Below are 19,669 nucleotides of genomic sequence, written 5' to 3'. Positions count from 1 at the left end.
TAAACTTTCACAGAACACCAATGAAAAGACAGGATTCAATAAAATCCTCCAAAATCTCTCAAGAATACAACTATAACAGGGGCACTTGGGTGGCTCTGTTGGTTGAGTGTCCGACTTGGGCTCAGGTCATGATCTCACAGTTCAGGAGTTCCACCCCACATTGGGCTAGCTGCTGTCAGTGCAGAGCCCAATTTAGATCCTGTCCCCTTCTCTCTGCCCCTCCCCCGCTCATGGGTGTGCGCGCGCGCGCGCGCGCGCGCGCGCACTCTCTCTCTCTCTTTCTCTCTCTCTCTCAAAAATAAACAAAGGGACACCTGGGTGGCTCAACCAGTTAAACATCTGACTCTCGGATTTTGGCTCAGGTCACGATCACACGGTTCACGGGTTTGAGCCCCTCATCTGGCTCTGAGCTTGGGATTCATTCTCTCTCTCTCTCTCTCTCTCTCTCTCTCTCTCTCTCTCCCTGCCTCGCCCCTCCCACTTGAGCTCTCTCTCTCTCACACAAAATAAATGAACGTTAAATAAATAAATAAATGAATAAATAAATAAATAAAATTGTGAAATATGCTCCAGCTATATCTGATAAAGTTTCCACATCCAAAAGCAATGTTTTAAAAATAACTTTCGCTTATTTCACATTGACGGTTTACTTTTATAGAAGTAAAATGTAGGACAAAGGCAACACTATCAACTTTTTCCTGTTAACTAGCACAAGAGTCATTCTTTGAATAATCCATGTAACTGTCTAAATTCTTGACTTCATGTTATCTAATAAAACATAAAAACACTGAGTAATTTAAAAGCCATTTGACATTAGTGAAAAAGATTCTGGTCTATATTTCATGAATAAATATCAAGCATCAACAATGAGTCAGACGGGATACAGCCATACAAAAAAGTTCATTTTGACTTTTGAAATGACAAAGAATAATTTCAACAAGATCAAGTCTTGAACAATGGCACTCAGGCTGTAATGGCACTTTATCAAAAAAAATCACCAGAGGAAATGAAACTTCGCTTTTCTTTGCGTTTTTCATTACAAGATACTGGATTTTTCTTTTGTAACTATTTATTTTCAAGTAAGGAGGTAAAATTCTAAAACTGATCCAGTTGCTGCTGCAAAGTAGGAACAATGAGACTGGGGGTGGTGAAAGGAAAGGCCTAGTGCAAGCCCTAACAAAGGCCCAGCACACCGGCTAGAGCTAAGCTCCCCAGAGTATGAAAGCACTCTTTGTCTTTCTGGTCAATGCAGGACCATTGAATGTCCCAGTATATAGTTAAAAAAAAAGGGGGTGGGGGCAGGAGAAGAGGGAGGATGGGAGTTCTGCCTCTTTAGGGGATGTCTCCTCAGCTGCCTGGGTACAATAAGGATGAAGGCTGCAAAGGCACAGAAAAGCTTCCAAGCATGCAGTTACCCAGTCTTTGTCTATTAACACAGACCAGCAAGGACTCATGTGCCCTGACTACACTACATCTTGCTTTACTCCTAAACAAAAGTCTAGGAACTGCATTTCTATTTCACACTGATCCTTAAAATCCAGTTCATTCAGAAAACTACAGAGGAAATAAGGTCTTTTGGCTTCCAATTTGGACTCCAGCAATAAAAATCCCCTCCCTTTACTTGAAGAGGCATCAGAAAAGTTCAAATTAAGAAAGACTTTTTTTTTTTTTTTTTGCTCCAATGTTTTTGAAAACGCCAAATAACCAAAGGAGGTTCTCTAATGAAGGCAACAGTTCAATGTTTAACACAAGCTCACAACAGTGACCTCACAATTCAATTCCAGTATACTATACTTAATATACTGTGAAAACAGTAAACCCTCAGGGTGTGGACCATAACCATGTTCCTCACTGCCATAACTTAATGAACTGAAGGAAGGTTAGTGAAAGAAGCTGTCACAGTTTAATAAAATTTGACTGATAACCCACTGTAAAATTATCTATGAAGCTACAACCGGCATAAGACACCAATTCCTTTCAGGTTATAAACGAAAATCTTGGGGGTGCCAGGGTGGCTCAGTCAGTTGAGTGTCTGACTTAGACTCAGGTCATGATCTCACGGTTTATGGGTCCAGGCCCCACATCAGGCTTGCTATCAGTAGAGAGCCCACTTAGGATCCTCTGTCCCCTTCTCTCTCTGCCCCTTCCCCACTTGCGCGCTCTCTTAAAAATAAGTAAAACACAAAAAAGAAAAAAAAACGTTGGGGCACCTGGCTGGCTCAGTCAGTGTAGCATGCAACTCTTGATCTTGGGGTTCTGAGTTCAAGCCCTAATAATGGGTGTAGAGATTCCTTAAAAATAAAATCTCTAGCGGGCGCCTGGGTAGCTCAGGCAGTTAAGAGTCTGACTTCAGCTCAGGTCATAATCTCATGGTTCAGTGAGAGCCCCACATAGGGCTCTTGGCTGTCACCATGGAGCCAGCTTTGGATCCTCTGTCTCCCTCACTATGCTCCTCCCCCAGTTCATGGGTACGCGTGCGCTCTCTTTCTCAAAAATAAACATTTAAAAATCAAATAAAATCTTTAAAAAGAATGTTGATTTGCTTAAAATACACACAGAGAAAGTTAATATGTCTTCATCGCTGGAAATTTTCACTTGAAAATCCACTCCATGACTAAGATTTTATATATGCATATGGATGACTTATGCATTCCAAAGAGACAGATCAGATTTTAATAATTAACATTTATTCTGAAGGTTATGTAGATTTTCGTTAATTAGAAAATTTGTTTGTGACACTACTTTAAGAATCACTTAATTCCCTCTTTTGAATTGAAATGAGTATGAAATTGTAGTATCAGAGATTTGGAAAAAATCCTAGGATGTAAACTTACAAAAATGAAAGTCTAACTAGACAAAGGGGGAAAAAAGAAAGACTTAGAAATTAATAGCATGCTGAAGGTCACACAGCTAAATGTCTTTTATAATGACAGTGGAAAATAAGCCAAATTCACATACACTTCGCAACCTCATTTTTACTGGGTCATAATTTGCAAATGAATAAATCTACTACTACTCCCAAAGGGCCTCTAAACAATTTTCTGGAAGCCATATGGACTTCTGAAATGAAAATGGTATTTCAATGAGAATTTAAAATGTATAATAAAAACAAAAAACACCACCTAAATTTATGTGATAAATAAAAAGGAAGAAATAAACATTATGTATCTTGAAAATAGAACAAAGAAAACTACAGATATAACCACAGCCTGTAGATCTGCAGATGTCTTGGGCTATTAACTGTAACTACTTTTTTTAAAAAATTTTTCAACATTTATTTATTTTTGAGAGACAGATCATGAGCGGGAGAGGGGCAGACAGAGAGGGAGACACAGAATCCAAAGCAGGCTCCAGGCTCCGAGCTGTCAGCACAGAGCCTGACACAGGGCTCAAACCCACGAACCATGAGATCATGACCTGAGCCTAAGTCAGATGCTTAACCGACTGAGCCATCCAGGCACCCCTAACTATAACTAATTTTGGTAAGACCACTTGATCACTGTTTAAAAAAAAAAAAAAAAAATGCAAATGGCAGAGGATATAAAGTAGAAAGTATCAGTCAGTACAAAAGGATCTAAGGTAGAAAGTACCTTCCATCACCCAGTCTTTTTCTCGTGCAACTAATCACAGTCAAGTTTCTAATGCATCTTTCCATACATTTTCTACACATAAACATATGCTATCATATTTAACAACTCTTAAAAATTGTTTGTGTATTAATCTAAAATGCCAGATCACTATAGGTTTAAGAAAGGAGAATGAAATTCCTAATATAGGCCATTCATAATTATGAAACACGATGATAATTAGATGAGAGTAAAGTTATAAAATAGGGACAATAAATGTACCAAGTGTTAACTAACACTACCATTTGATCTAATATTCCACCTGTAAAAACCATTTTCAGCATAAATTTCACACAATGGAGCCAATTAAAATATACACACTAGATTGGGGCACCTGGGTGGCTCAGTTGGTTGAGCATCCAATTTCAGCTCAGGTCATGGATCTCAGGGTTCGTGGGTTCGAGCCCCACAAGGGCTTTGCACTGATGGCACAGAGCCTGCTGGGATTCTCTGTCTCCCTCTCTCTGCCCCTCCCCTGCTCACTCTCTCTCAAAAATAAACATTAAAAAAAAAAAAAACCAGCGTAAACATTAAAATCAAACTAGAGCTAGAATCCCATGTTTACTACCAAGCTTAGTTTTCTAACCTGCAAAGCAGTATTTTCTTAATAAGCCTGGCACCTACCTAGTAGACATTCAACTAATGACAAGCAATTATTACTACTACTATCAGTATTTTCAATGAAAGCTTTCATACATTGTAATAAACATAAATATATCCTATATATTAATATTTCAAACACAAAATTACTGTGTTCCTGGCATAACTGCATGGGGCGCTTGGGTGGCTCGGTCTGACTCTTGACTTTGGCACAGGTCATGCTCTCATGGTTCAGGAGTTCGAGCCCTGCATCAGGCTCTGCACTGACAGCATGGAGCTGCTTGGGATTCTCTCTCTTCCTCTCTTCTACTCCCCCCCCCACTAGTGGTCAGTCTCTCTTTCTCTCTAAAATAAACTAAAAAACAAAAAAAATTAAAAAACAAAAAGTAAAAACGTACATAAAAAGAAAAATGTACATATACACATAAAAAAACATTCCATTTCCTCAGTTTCTGAATGCACACAGATGCCAATGATGCATTAAGATTTCAAGAAATGTGAGAATTTAGCTTTGGACCCCATATTTGATTGAAATTATCAAAAATACCAACTGAGTACATGTTCACTTTCCCATTTCACTTGTGAAACAACTTTCACATCAACCCAGTGAGTTGGGAGCAGAAACCATTAGCTTCTTCTACAGTGGATCTAAGTATAATGTACACACGTGTCCAGTAGCTCTTACAGACCCTTCCACTCCCTTCCAACCTGTTAGCAGTCACTATTAAAGGTAATCATGGTAGACGAGAATTTTGACAAACAGAAAAATCTGTGAGCAGCAGTTACTTCCCTCACTGCTGATATACCAAAATTCTTTAATTCTGAATGCAGTTAGTTAGCACTTACCATGCTTCAACTCACTGTCTTTACAGTTAGGATTCAAATCTGTAACTTAAACCCAGACTGGTCTAAGTAATAAAAGTTCTTATTCTCTGTTAATCATGTCCCTCCTGAAATGTCCACACTCAAAGGTGGTCACTATTTATCACAACCCTGTCTTATCCCTAACGCACTTCCACCTTCCTGCTGCTCACTGTTAAAAGCACCTTCAACTGTCCAGAGGCCCAATGAAGCAGCAGCAATCAATCTTCACCCTTCCTACTCCCTCACTCTACATATAACCAGATACAAAATGAGAAAGATCCACTACTGTGGCTTAAACTGTGACATTTAATTAAGGTTCCTGAATTATGATCAACTTTGGTAACTAAACCACTGCTTCAAAATATGCCCGGCATGAAAAATAAGCGACCACTGATTTTTTTATGATATTCATATTATAAGCACATTACCAAAAGTTTGTAAAATAGAAAATTTTTAAAAACTACCCACAATTCTATCTCCCTACGCCACTCCTTGCATTTTTATCTATTTTCTTCCAGTCCTTTCTCCTAGGTATGCATTATCTTTTTTTTTTTAATGTTCATTTATCATTTGTGAGAAAGAGAACGAGAAAGAGAAAGAGAAAGAGAAAGAGAAAGAGAAAGAGAAAGAGAGAGAGAGAGAGAGAGAATATCAGTGGGAAGGGGCAGAGAGAGAGGGAGACACAGAATCTAAAGGAGTTTCCAGGCTCTGAGCTGTCAGCACAGAGCCCGACATGGGGCTTGAACTCACGAACTGTGAGATCATGACCTGAGCCAAAGTCTGAGGCTTAACCGACTGAGCCACCCAGGCGTCCCTCATATGCATTATCTTTAAAAGTTAGCATAGTACATGTACAATTACCACCTTTTACCTATTAAATCATGGGTCTTGCTAGTATTCATAACTATATTTCAAAAATAACTTCATTATAATATAGAGAGCTTTGCTGAAGTTTTTGAAATACAGGCCTATAAAGAAAGAATTAATAAAAATCATTCAACCACAGCCAGCAATACTCACTGTTAACAATTTAGTGGATTTGCTTCCAGTTTTAAGAATTGTTTGTTTCCATTCTTTATTGTTAATGAAACTCTGATAGAATATGGAATTTCCCTATAATGGGAATTTCCCTAATAATGGTCTGAACTAACTTTGGCCCTATTAGATTACCATTAGTCCAAAGTGCTATGTTCATTTTCCAAAGTGACTGCTCATCATTTATACATCTTCAAGTCTACAACCCCTAGCATGCAGCAGCCCAGGAATAACTTCCTAAAGCAAAGAGCACCATCGAAAGCCCATCAAGATAAAAGACAATTTCTACCAAAACCAAAAGAGTAACTCTAAACTATAACATCTCTTCAAACAAATGATATGTAAGACTCGTTAAAGACTGGAACTACCTCTAAATACACACACACACACACACACACACACACACACACCCCCCACAGAGAATTATTTTGTTTCTCAGGAGTTTTATATGTAGCTAGAAGATAAAAGTAAAATCGTATTTTCAATGTTTATTTTTACTTATTTATTTTTGAGAGAGAGGAGAGAGGAGAGAGAGAGAAAGAGAAAATCCCAACCAGGCTCTGCAACTAACAGTGCAGAGCCCAACGCGGGGCTCAAACCCACGAACCGCAAGATGATGACCTGAGCCGCAACCAAGATTCGGATGCTTAGCTGACTGAGCCACCCGGTGCCCAGAAGTTAAATCTTAAAGTTTGAAACAGCACCAGAACAACAGGAGACATATTCCTTTTTATTAGCATTTCCTTCTTGTCAGTATATACTCTAATTATGTCACTCAAGTAAAAAGAAAAATGTTACCCCTTTGACGGATCCCGACCTGATCGTTTGAGTCTGCTATGGAACCCCGGAGAAAAGTCACTGCAAGTTATCCACCCATCATCTACAAAGTTCCTCCAGACCACCTGCCATCTGCCTATTCTACTCCATGTTCTCAGCATTCCTAGTTCTAGGACATCCCTCCCACCACTATTTTGGCCCTACACCATTGACCCTTCTGTTTGGAAACCCTCTAACTGACAACCTCACTGGAATCACCATTCCAGCCTACCCTATCTGACCTTCAGTCCTGTCCATCACACCATCTGAATTTGGGGTTCTATGGTTCAAAGTCCACTACTCATCTGGTCTTCCCGAAACACCAGAGAAGGAACAGATACAGTAAGATATTCCTCAGCTTATATAAAGCTCAAATGCAATGCAGAGCCACAGAGAACATAAATACTTTCAGTTTTGCAAGATTTAGTCATTAACTCACTCACTCATTCATTCAACAAATATTTACTAAGAACCTACTTCATGTCAGACATTTTTAGCAACAGGAGACAGATCAACAACAAAATCCCGACCCTCTTGGGAGTTTATATAGTTAATACTATGTCAACATCTTGGTATTGACATTTTCATCCAATTGCTTTAATCTTACTATATTCAAAAACTAAACTAATTAAATATTACAAAATAAGGGGCGTTGGTGGCTCAGTCAGTTAAGCAGCGTCTGACTTCAGCTAAGGTCATGATCTCGTGGTTCTTGAGTTCGAGCCCCGCATCAGACTCTCTGCTGTCAGTGCAGAGCCCACTTTGGATCCTCTGTCTCCCTCTCCTTCCTCCTTGCTCTCTGTCTCTCAAAAATATAATAAACATTAAAAAAAATTACAAAGCAAAAGTTTTAAAAGAAAGAGGGGTGTGGACATTTTTGTTAAATGATGTGAACATAGTCACAACATAATCTGCACGAATATTCACACTAATTACGTTCCGGAAAAAAAACAGGTGTTTCCTTTTACAGGCTATCAAATCTCAACCGCATGTTGAAATGTGATAGATATCTATCCTGTCAGCAAAGGTGACCACAAAGTAATCTGTAAGGCCTTAATAGTGAAGGGCTATTATGGACAAAGCATATACTAGGCAACTAGGATACAAAAGAGTGAAAAGGGAATTGTTAGACGTCCATCTGTGCTAGGCATTATGCTACAAAAACACAGTCTTATCTTCAAAGAGTTTACAATTTGGTTAAATAATATACGTGTATAACAAATAACTACTTAATAAGTTGTTTTGATGAATGCCACATCAGTAATGTCAGTGACTCTGCAGGGCTTCAGAAAACAAAAAAATATTTGTGGACTGCAATGATCAGGAACCATTCACAAAGAAGAAAGGACTGAAAAGGATTGCAGAGAAAGGTTAAGACTGAGAAGTAAAAGACTGAGAGGCTTTTCTAAGTAAAGAAAACACAAACTGAGACAAGAATGTACCTGGAATATTCGACGGTTATACACTGTGACTGGCATGAGCAGTGCAAGTAAATAGGTCTACCTAAGACCAGAACATCATAGATGTCAGAGCTAGAAAGGACTCCAATTCTACCCACATTCTTCCACAGACAAAAAAAAAAGTGAAACTCAGGAAAGTCACCAAATAAAACCACAAAGTAAGTCAATAGCAAAGTTAAGATTACAATCTAGGTTTGCCAATGCTTATGACTGAACACTATCTCCCTACTGAGTATGAACTGCAGAATGTTCCAAGAGAAAACACACACAAGAGATTTCAGGGAAAGGTCCAGGTGAAGAAACAGTACAGATTTACAAGGTTTAAAGTTACAGAAGCAGATGAAATCTTGGAGAACCGTATGGAAGAAAACAAGAGCCAAAGACCAAATCCGAAAAACTATACGAGGGATCATGCACTCTTCCGCCCCACATTTCTGTCTTAGCCCACAGAATAGACACTACTACCATTTTTTCACATTAGATCTCAAATGGTATCACTGTGCATGTACAGGCCATTTTTGTTTCCTGTCCTCTAAGCCCTGCAAGACAAGTCCAAGCCCTGTTTTGGACCCCAAGTGTCCCAAATTCTGCTGGTGACTATGTTAAACCCAAAGAAGTTAAAAGGGGTAAAGAAGCAGTATGCTTTGAGATTTGAGGAAACCAATGTGATCACATTCCTACCCCTTCAAAGTTCTAAGTAAGAGTATTTCAGAGAGAGAAAAAAAAATGTCAGGAGTGCCTGGGTGCCTCAGTTGGTAAAGTGCCCCAACTTTGGCTCAGGTCATGATCTTGAGGTTCGGGAGTTCGAGCCCTGCGTTGGGCTCTGTGCTGACAGCTCAGAGCCTGGAGCCTGCTTTGGATTCTGTCTCTGCCTTTCTCTCTGCCCCTCCCCTGCTCACGTTCTGTTTCTTTCTCTCAAAAATAAATAAACATTAAAAAAAAGTTTGAGGGGTGCGTGGGTGGCTCAGTCGGTTAAGCGTTTGACTCTTGATCTCAGCTCAGGGCATGATCTCACAGTTGTGAGACTGAGCCCCAGATCAGGCTCCGTGCTGACAGCACCAGGCCTGCTTGGGATTCTACGTCTCCCTCTCTCTCTGCCCCTCCCCCGCTCCTGTAGTCGCTTTCTCTCTCTCTCTCAAAATAAACATTAAAAAAAGAGAGAGAGGGGCGCCTGGGTAGCTTAGTCAGTTAAGTGTCCGTCTTCGGCTCAGGTCATGATTTCACAGTTCGTGAGTTTGAGCCTCACATTGGGCTCTGTGCTGACAGCTCAGATTCTGGAGCCTGCTTCGGATTCTGTGTCTCCTCCTCTCTCTCTGCCCCTCCCCTGCTCACGCTCTGTCTCTTTGTCTCTCAAAAATAATAAACATTAAAAACAAACTAAAAAAAAAAAGAGAGAGAGAACAATCTTCCAGCAATTTTGCAGTTAAAAAAGCAAAACAAAACCAAAAGAAACAAACTCCAAGAAACTTGGCCAAAATTACCAGCAGCTCAAGAAAAGTACCTTTAATATAGAATAGTTCTGAACAGCTATGGGCACAAGGGAAAGATACAGCAACAAAGTCAAGAACGTGCATGTGAAAGAGAAGGGCAGCATAAGTAATGGTGCATGAATCCTGAGAGATGTGAGAGAGAATGGAAATAGGACCAAACAGAAAATGACAGGGGTATCTGCAAAAGAAACGAAACTTCCAAAGGAAGTTAAGTGAAGATACAAACAAAGAAATATTTTCATAAAGAACTAACAAGTACTGCCCTAGAACTGAGGCTTTGCAGCACTCTATGATCAGGAAAAATAAAACAAAAACAAAAAACTAGGAAGCAGAATGAGGACATTTACTTCCTCATCTCACATACCCACTGCTTTGCTCTTCTCAGCTAAGAGAAAATGCAATTATCTGTAGCGCTAAAAAATATAGGAACAACTACAGAGAGGAAACTAAAAGTCTGAAGTATATATAAAATGTTTTAATGTGGAAAACAGGAGGAGATACAGCAAAGCTTCCTTTCCTTTGCTGTGCTCTCTACCAATCAATTTCCCATTTCCCAGCCATGCACATTTTCAAAATCATGATAATTAATAATAGAGGTGTATGTACCTCCATCTGTGGTTACTCTCATTTCTCATTTTTGTTTTTAGCAAATATCACCAAAGGCATCAACTCCATTATTCTAAAGTTTGGCCCCACCCACAAACATCTCTGGTAGAAATAAAAATACACTTTCAAATATGCAATTCTGTGCAACCTAAACCAAGTTAATTAAGAATCATTCACTCAAAACATACATAAAATGACCATTTTGGTATTCTTTATCTGGCTTAGTTCGAAGTTAATTTCAATCTCATTCCAAGATTTTCCACCTCAGCTCAGATCACTGAACCTACTCATTCTGCTGTACTCTTCCAAAGTTCTTCATCTTCCATCTTCATAAAAAAAATTTTTTTTTACCTTAAAGTATAATTGACATACAACACTATAGCAGTTTCACATATAAAACATAACAATTTGGAGATGTGTGGATATTGCAAACCAATCACTATAATAAATCTAATTAACATCCATCACCATAGTTTTTTTTCTTGTAATGAGAACTTTTAAGATCTACTTTCTTAGCAACTTTCAACTATGCAATACAGTATTATTAACGATAATTGCCATGGTGTAGAGTACACCTCCATGATTTATTTATTTTCTCATTGAAAATCTGGGCCTTCTGACTCCCTTCACCCATTCTGCCCACCCCTGAGACTCCCCACCTCCAGCGACTATCAGTCTGTTCTCTGTATCCATAAATTTTGTTTTGGGGGTCTGCTTTTGTTTTAGATTCCACATATAAATGAAATCACACAGTATTTTCTTTATAAAATTCCGTAAGCTGAAGTATTTTCCAAGGAAAAATAAGAAAGAAAACTTACTGTGGATATTGACCACAATTACATGACTGGAATTTTTTTAAGGTATTTCAGATTATGTCAACAATAAGGTCAGAAAAATAACTCGCCCTTTAAAACAGTATATTGTTTAGCATCCATAAATTACTTTTTTAGTTACATGAGCTTAGAATCTTATACACACTTTTAATGCTTCTTTAAAAAAAAAAAAAAAAGACTTCAACTCCATCTATATTCTATTGTGCTGAAAAAAACATTCAACTTTGTTTTTTAAAGGGTTCAATCAAACAAACTTAAAAAAAAAATTATAGCAGGGCATCTGGGTGGCTCAGTAGGTTAAGTGTCTGACTTTGGCTCAGGGCATGATCTCACCATTTGTGATTTCAAACCCCACAATGAGCTCTCTGCTGTCGGCACAGAACCAGCTCAGATCCTCTGTTTCCCGCTCTCTCCACCCCTCCCCCGCTGGTGCTTACACGGGCACTCTCTCTGTTTCTCTCTCTCTCAAAAATAAACATTAAAAAAAATTATAGCCATGAGAATGCACTACAGCTATATATAACTGGTATGACTCTCAAAAACAATACTGAGTAAAAGAAATCAGACACAAAAAAGAAAATTATGTGATTAGATTCGTACAAAATCCAAAAAATGACACAAAAATAAGCTATGTTATTAGAAGTAAGTCAGTGGGAGCAGATACTAACTGGAAGGGAACCTGGCGGGGGGGGGGGGGGGGGGGTGGTTCTTCTATGGTTAATATTCCATTTCTTGCTATTCTTTACCCGTGTTTTCAGTATGTGAAAATTACTGTGATGTTCACCAACGCCTCATTGGGGAGAGTCTGTTACATAGCAACAAATAAACTTCATCTGTGCACAAAAACAATTCTTCCATTATAACAAACTTAGGAGGCAGCATTACAGCAGAGTATGGCCAAGTGTCTACACGCTGTATGTAAAACTGAGTTACTGTTATGATCAAATGAGTTAATCCCTCACACAGTACAGTAGCTAGTATACTGACTAAGTGATCAATAAATGTTAGCTTTGGGGTTTTTTGTTATTGCTTCAGTGCTCTCTAAATATGCCATATTCATTTCCCCTCCTACACCTTTGCCTCACTTTCATCACCTAGCTCCTCTGAATTCACACAAATCCTAAGTAGTCCTCAAGACCAAGTTTAAATCCTTCCTCTCTAACAAAGTATTTTATAACTATTCTTACCCTCGAGTTGCCTTTTTTCTTCTTAAAAAAAGATTTTATTCTTTAAGTAATCTCTCCACCAAACGTGGGGCTCAAACTCACAACCCTGATAGCAAGAGCTGCACACTCCACCGACGGAGCCAGCCAGGTACTCCCAAATTTCCCTTTTCTACGATCAACTGTATTTATTGACTAAATACACAGAACAGATAAATAACAATTTATTATTCATGTATATATTTTAAGTTTTGTTTACCTTAAAAGAGCCGTATTTCACTTCCTCCACATGCTCCCCAATACATAAGAGGAAAGACACAATAATCTAAGTAGAATTTACAAACTATTAGGTCCATCCATCTGTCACACAGACGAGTAACAACAGGAGTATTCTAGCTGGACACCCCACAGGATCTTCTAGATATTTCGAATACTTAGGTGGCCACTAAAAACTATTCCAGCACTTCAAAGTCTTACTTCAATGCCCCAGGTTAAGAGTCAGGTGAGCAGCATAAAAGGGGGGATGGGAGCAAAGTTTCACATTCTAAAATTTGAAGCTCAATAAGAACATGCACCTATGCTATAAAAACCAAAGGCTAATTGTTCCACCTCAATATGCTCCTGGGATGAAGGGGGATGCTGAAGGTAAGGAGAAAGGTGTCACTTTGGAGAAAAGAGGCTCTCAGCAATGGCAGAGCACTAGGGGAAGAATGACAAAATTAAACACAACAATAAGAGCAAGACTCTACTGAGCACTCCCTGCAAGCTGGACTCCATGTTAAGCATGTACATGCATTTGTCATTTAAGGTTCAAACGCCTTGTCAAGTAATCACTATTATTTTTTTTAAGTTTTTATTTATTTATTTTGAGATGTGGGACAGTGGGTGGAGAGAGAGAAAGAATCCCAAGCAGGCTCCACGCTGTCAGCACAGACCCGACCTGGGAATCGATCTCGAGGAACCATGAGACCATGACCTGAGCCGAAATCAAGAGTCAGATGCTTAATCACCTGAGCCACCAAGGTGCCCCAGTAATCGCTATTATTAAACCCATTTTACAGATTAGACAGCTGAGGGACAGAGACATCTGGTGCCTTTTCCACAGCGAGTCAGAGCAGACTCTGACCATTCAACACAGACCACCTGAGCTCCAGTTCCAAAGAAGCCTGTGGCCAACATCTTCTATGTGCCCCTGTAATGAATTCATGTATTTATAAACAAGGGACTTAAGAACTGGAGAGGAGCTTAAACTCTTAAACAATTCGAAAAGATAAAGGAGTTAGTGAGCTCTCAATAATAATACCTCTTCCACTACATTATATAAAAACTGCCTTATGCCAAATAATAAACTGTAATTACTAAATAAAAACAAAATCATGTAAACTTTTTTAAGATACCAAAATAATTTCTATCTTCCTATACAGTGGAAAACCAAAAAACTAAATGACTAATTCAAACCATTTAACTTCCTGTTGATTTATTATCAGTTATGAAGTACAAGATAAGAGAAGGAGAATGACATTTTAGTGAATGTCATAAATTAGTTGGAACTTAGTTACAAATGTAGAATCTCTGCTTTTCAAATAAACATCTCATTATTTAAGATTCTTTCACATGCTTAATGCTTAATACTTTCGGCAGTTAGCACACAGATACAGAACAAATTTCCTGCCCAGTCAAACAAAAGATTTTTTTTTTCAGTTTGGGCTAATTCAAGTTCAACTGTGATTCAATTACTGTAGTCCAGACCAGTAATATTGAGCACTTTCATGTAAGAAAATAACACAAATTAAATGTGTGAAAAACTTCTTTCCAGTGCATTTAACACATCAGTTGGGGGCTTAATCTGCCAGTTTGCATTACACATGTGAATGATGTGTAACTGCACTTAAACTAGTAGCAATGCTGAGTTTCAGACTGAAGCAAAACTTAAATCATGATGAATTTGGAGGCAAGAGATTTACAAGCCAAAATCACATATGAAGGCAAAACTGCACAGCTGGAAATATGAATGTAAGAGTCACATAATTTAATTCCAATTAAAAATAAAATCGTCTAGAAACTGCTGATCCATTTGATAGGCAGGCTCTTCTGTTGAAGTGTCTTCATGACCCTCCTCATTCTCCCTTAATGGTGAATTATCAAAGTATCTGAAGACCATAAGACATCTATCAAGTCTCAAAAGATATGCATTCTTTTAATCAGCCTTGTCTACACGGATTCTCAGCCAGTGGTTAAATAATAATGATAAATTAAATAATATAAGACAGGACACTTGAGAGGAAAAAAAGGAATCAATCAAAAAAGAAAAAAATTCGGGCGCCTGAGTGGCTCAGTCAGTTACACGTCCGACTGCAGCTCAGGTCATAATCTCATGGATCGTGAATTCACGCCCTGCGTCTCTGTGCTAACAGCTCGGAACCTGGAGCCTGCTTTGGATTCTGTGTCTCCCTCTCTCTCTGCCCCTCCCTCACTCATGCTCTGTGTGTGTGTGTGTGTGTGTGTGTGTGTGTGTGTCTGTCTCACTCTCAAAAATAAATAAACATTTAAAAAAAGAAAAGAAAAAAGAAAAAAAATTGATGCCTTTGGCACCTAAACTGAAGTATACATGAGCATTTGGGCCAAAAAACTGGCTTAAAACTCACTGACACTTAAGGAAAAAAAAAAAAAAGAAAAAAAAGTGAGGGAAACAAATTGCAGTGGACAATTTTTTATTGTAAACAGCACAAAACAAACTTATCTGCAAAAAAAAATTCTTTCCTAGACTGTAATTCAGTAAAATTCTGCCACAGAATTTCCATGAAAAACAGGAATACTATTCAATGGCAAATCCCAGAGATGACAAAGAGCATATAGTAAAAACTGAAATGCTCTGGTACATATAGTTAGGTTTTTGATGGTCTAGAGATCAATTAAGGTACTGGAAATACATTATTATATTCTCTTCCCCAAATACCTCAAATATTATGTAGGTCTTCCTCAAATTCAAGTGGCATTCATTTTGGCCTGCCAACAAACTATTGTCCTAAATACTTAGACAGTATAATTCTTTGAATTCTTTGAAGATTAATACTAACCATTTAAAACTGGTTCCACTAAAGACCTTCATTTTGTGAAATACATACTAAGGCATTTCTCAACTGCAAACCGAAAAAAGGAGGGGGAAGGGGTGCACGCCTGGCTGGCTCAGTTGCAAGAGCATGTGACTCTCTGATCTCAGGGTCCTGAGTTCAAGCTCTACTTTGGGTGTAGAGATTACTTACTTACTTACATAAATAAACTTTAAAAAGAGAGAAAGAGAGAGAGAGAGAGAGAGGATAATACTTCAGTCATGATTTTTTGTTACTATAGTGTTTTCTGGTTTTGTCCTTCTTAATAGTAAGTAGCTCTAAAATTACCTCCCCATCAATGAACTGTTTCAACTCCTCCAGGTTAAAAAAACAAGTTCCGCAAGTCCACATCCAAAGTAAAAGATATTGCTAAAAAAATGTGCCCAAGCAATATCAGCTACTACAAATCTAAATGAGGGGAGCCTGGGTGGCTCAGTCAGTTGGGCGTCCAACTTCAGCTCAGGTCATGATCTCACGGTCCATGAGTTCGAGCCCTGCGTCCGGCTCTGTGCTGACAGCTCAGAGCCTGAAGCCTGCTTGGGATTGTGTGTCTCCCTCTCTCTCTGCATCTCCCCCACTCGCACTCTATCAAAAATAAATAAACATTAAAAAAAATTTTTAATCTGAATGAAAGGCAATTTACTTTAATTATATATCCACTAAAGCCACTGAATTCTCAGTAACTGTGTGCTCATTAAAACGCTAATATGTAAAAGGTGGAATCTGACTTATGCATATGGAGCTTATGACATACAAAGAACAGCTTTTAAAAGAGAAGACACAAGGGGCGCCTGGGTGGCTCAGTTGGTTAAGCATCCGACTTCAGCCCAGGTCACGATCTCACGGTCTGTGAGTTCGAGCCCCGCATCAGGCTCTGGGCTGATGGCTCAGAGCCTGGAGCCTGCTTCCAATTCTGTGTCTCCCTCTCTCTCTGACCCTCCCCCGCTCATGCTCTGTCTCTGTCTCAAAAGTAAAATAAACGTAAAAAAAAAAAAATTTTTTTTTAAATAAAATAAAAAAAATAAAAGAGAAGACACAATAAAAAGAGGGGGCTGCAAACCAAGAAACAGACTCTGAACTACAGAGAACAACCTGATGGTTACCAAAGTGGAGGCAGGTGGGGGAATGGCTGAAAATAGATGATGGAGATGAAGGAGTGCACTTGTAACGAGCAGTGGCTGTTGTATCGAAGTGCTGAATCACTAAATTGTACACCTGAAACTAGGATTACACTGTATGTTAACTGGAATTTAAATAAAAACTAAACTACATGACAGTACAAAATAAATTAAAAGAAGAGACACAATTAGACAGTTTAGTACTGTGGTCAACCTTAGCAAAACAAAAGACAGCATGACAGTTCTTCATGCGTGAAGAATTAAGCTCTTAGAAAGTAAAGACTTCTGTTAATTACATATCTAACCAACAAAGTTTTTCAAATGGTATCAAAGCTCTAACATTAATATAATATATAACACGTTAACACATCTAAGCAATTTCCAAAAGTCAGATTCATATGATAAAACTAAAGCAGGAGTTTTAATTAAGATGATCCATTAGCCTACAAATGACTGGCTTAATTATTCAAGCACAAGTTATTTCTCTATACCCAGTATCAGACCAATTTCAGGAATGCATTAAACACTTAAAATTGTAATGGTCACTAGTTTATTTCAAAATAGAAAACTGAACCAAGCATATCTTGATGATCTGGGAGCACATTCTATCAAAATCACTCAACTCTTGACAAAAGTACTGTGAAACCAAAAACAAACAGGGAAGTCCCAGAAACAGTGTTTAAGCACTGCTGAAACACTTATCTCACTTTGTTAATGACAAAGGGCCCTTAAAGACAAAGTCTTACGGTTACATATTTCATATAATAAAAATAGCTAACATTATTTGGCACTTACTATGCCAAGTATTGTTCTGTGCACATTAATTTATTTACAACAAACCTACAAGGAAAGTTCCATTATTTTGCCCCATTTCAGGGAGGAAAACTAAGGCAGAGAAAAGGAAAAAAAACAAAACAAAAAAACCCTGAGGATGTAATTCAAACCTAAATATTCTACTATAGAATCCATACTCTTAGCCACAATACCATACTAATTTAAATCAAGTATTGATTCTAAAGCTGAAGAGACTTAAGCAAACATTATGTCAACATAAGGGAAACAAAGGCATCGGGTATCACAGTTGATACATTAACAGAGAAGACTCCAGGTCAACTGATAAAGTAGGTGAGCTTGCCCATGGAACTCTCACTTCTGTATTCTAACCTACTCTGCCTCACTTAGTGGCATTCTCCCTCCTTCCTTCACAGGCATCAAGTGTCTTCAGCATCACTGAAAACAGTAGAAGACTGATGAATCTCAATCACAATATACCTTAATAAATCAGTGACCAAAAATAGTTTAGACTTATGGAATTATTACTATTTTATCACAGGAATAGATTCCTTAAGCTCAAAGAAAAGTGTTCTAAAAATAAACTTTAATATACTCTCCAGGAAACCAAACAAGTACTATGGAAGAAAACAGGGTCTTCCGGGTATCTTAGTCAAATGGAATGAGTGGGAGAGCAGTAGAAGATGTTAATTACAGAGGCACCTGGGTGGCTCAGTTGGTTAAGGGTCGCATTTCTGGTGAGATCATGATCTCACTGCTCTACAGTTCGAGTCCTGCATCAGGCTCTGTGCTGACACCTCAGAGCCTGGAGCCTGGAGCATGCTTCAGATTCGGTCTCCATCTCTCTGCCCCTCCCCTGCTCACACTCTGTCTCTGTCTCAAATATAAAATAAAACATTAAAAAAAATTTTTAATAAAAAATTTTTAAAAAAATGTTAATTACAGAATCTAAGTGGGTAAGTATATGTAAAGTTGGACCAATTCTTTCAAAACAAAAGTGATACCAGTATCATTTCTCTGCTCTAAACCCTCCGATGGCTTATCTCAGAATAAAATCCAAAATCCTTACTATTTCCTACGAGGGTCTACATGAACTTGTCCCCCTACCTTCCTCACCTCGAATTATACCGGCCTCCTTTAGCTGCCTCAAACGTGTGCCGATGGTACAAACTTCAGAGATCTTGCACTTACTGTTCCCTCTAAGACACTCTACCCACAGGTATGCTGACCCCACAAGCTCTGCTTCCTTCGTCTCTCTGTTCAAATTTCCCCTTGAAGACTTCCACTATCACCCTAAATAACAGTTCTCTCCAACTTCTTGGTATCCTGCAGTATCTTTCCACATAACACTTATTGCCATAGGACTTAACATATTTGGTACTATCTTTCTACCCCTGCTACAATACAGGTTTTGTGAGAAAAGGGCTTGTTTTTACTCACTGCTTTATCCTGGCCTCCTAACACAATGCCTGACACATAGCTGGTATTCAATAAATGTCTGTTGAATAAATCAACAAATAAGCAAATTCCTTGACCCCACCCTATGTGTAAGGCCATCCTGGCTTCCTAGCAATAATAGGATAATGGCTTGTTTTGAGGACTCTCAGATTCAAATAGCAACTATCTCACAAACCATGTGCCATAAAACTGGCTTCTTACATTGTACTATAAAGCACTAGTTGATGAAATTACCCGTACAACACACTAAAACAAGAAATTAAATACAGGTGAAGAAAGATCTATTAAAGACATATATTAAAAAGAGAAGTCTTACACATTACAAACACTCCACTAGATCTGCCAATAAAAATAAAAACTTTTCTTCCTACAGTTAAAAGGCACTTATGAAAATACACTAAAAGTCAGAACACTGTCAATCTTGTAACTTTGCTTAGGTCATGACGAAGGTCAGATCCAAATCTGCAACCCACATCCAACAACCATCCAGAGTCTTTGGCATTTATTTCAATATAATTTTCATGCTCTCCCTATCTGTCTGCATGTCTATCCCCATCTTGTTTTCCCTTTGCTTTGATTTCCTTATCTAGTTTTTTTCACCTAGTGTTATCTCAATTCTTTTTGTAAACCACTTTGAATCCTTCTTGGAATAAAGTTTAGCACAGATTGATAAAACTCTAAAGATTACCAGGAGACTT

The 19,669-nt window shown here is 38.4% G+C and overlaps 1 protein-coding gene across 3 annotated transcripts in view; it reads right to left on the bottom strand.

Annotated features, from left to right (window-relative positions):
• The window catches only part of EIF4G3 (eukaryotic translation initiation factor 4 gamma 3), a 314,094-nt gene that overhangs the window by 252,549 nt on the left and 41,876 nt on the right, over positions 1 to 19,669 (bottom strand). The window lies entirely within an intron of this gene.

Source organism: Panthera onca, chromosome C1 (assembly GCF_046562875.1).
Source record: "Panthera onca isolate mPanOnc1 chromosome C1, mPanOnc1 haplotype 2, whole genome shotgun sequence".
NCBI lineage: Eukaryota > Metazoa > Chordata > Mammalia > Carnivora > Felidae > Panthera > Panthera onca.
The sequence above is the reverse complement of the archived record's forward strand: the minus strand, read 5'-3'. Positions and strand labels throughout refer to the sequence as shown.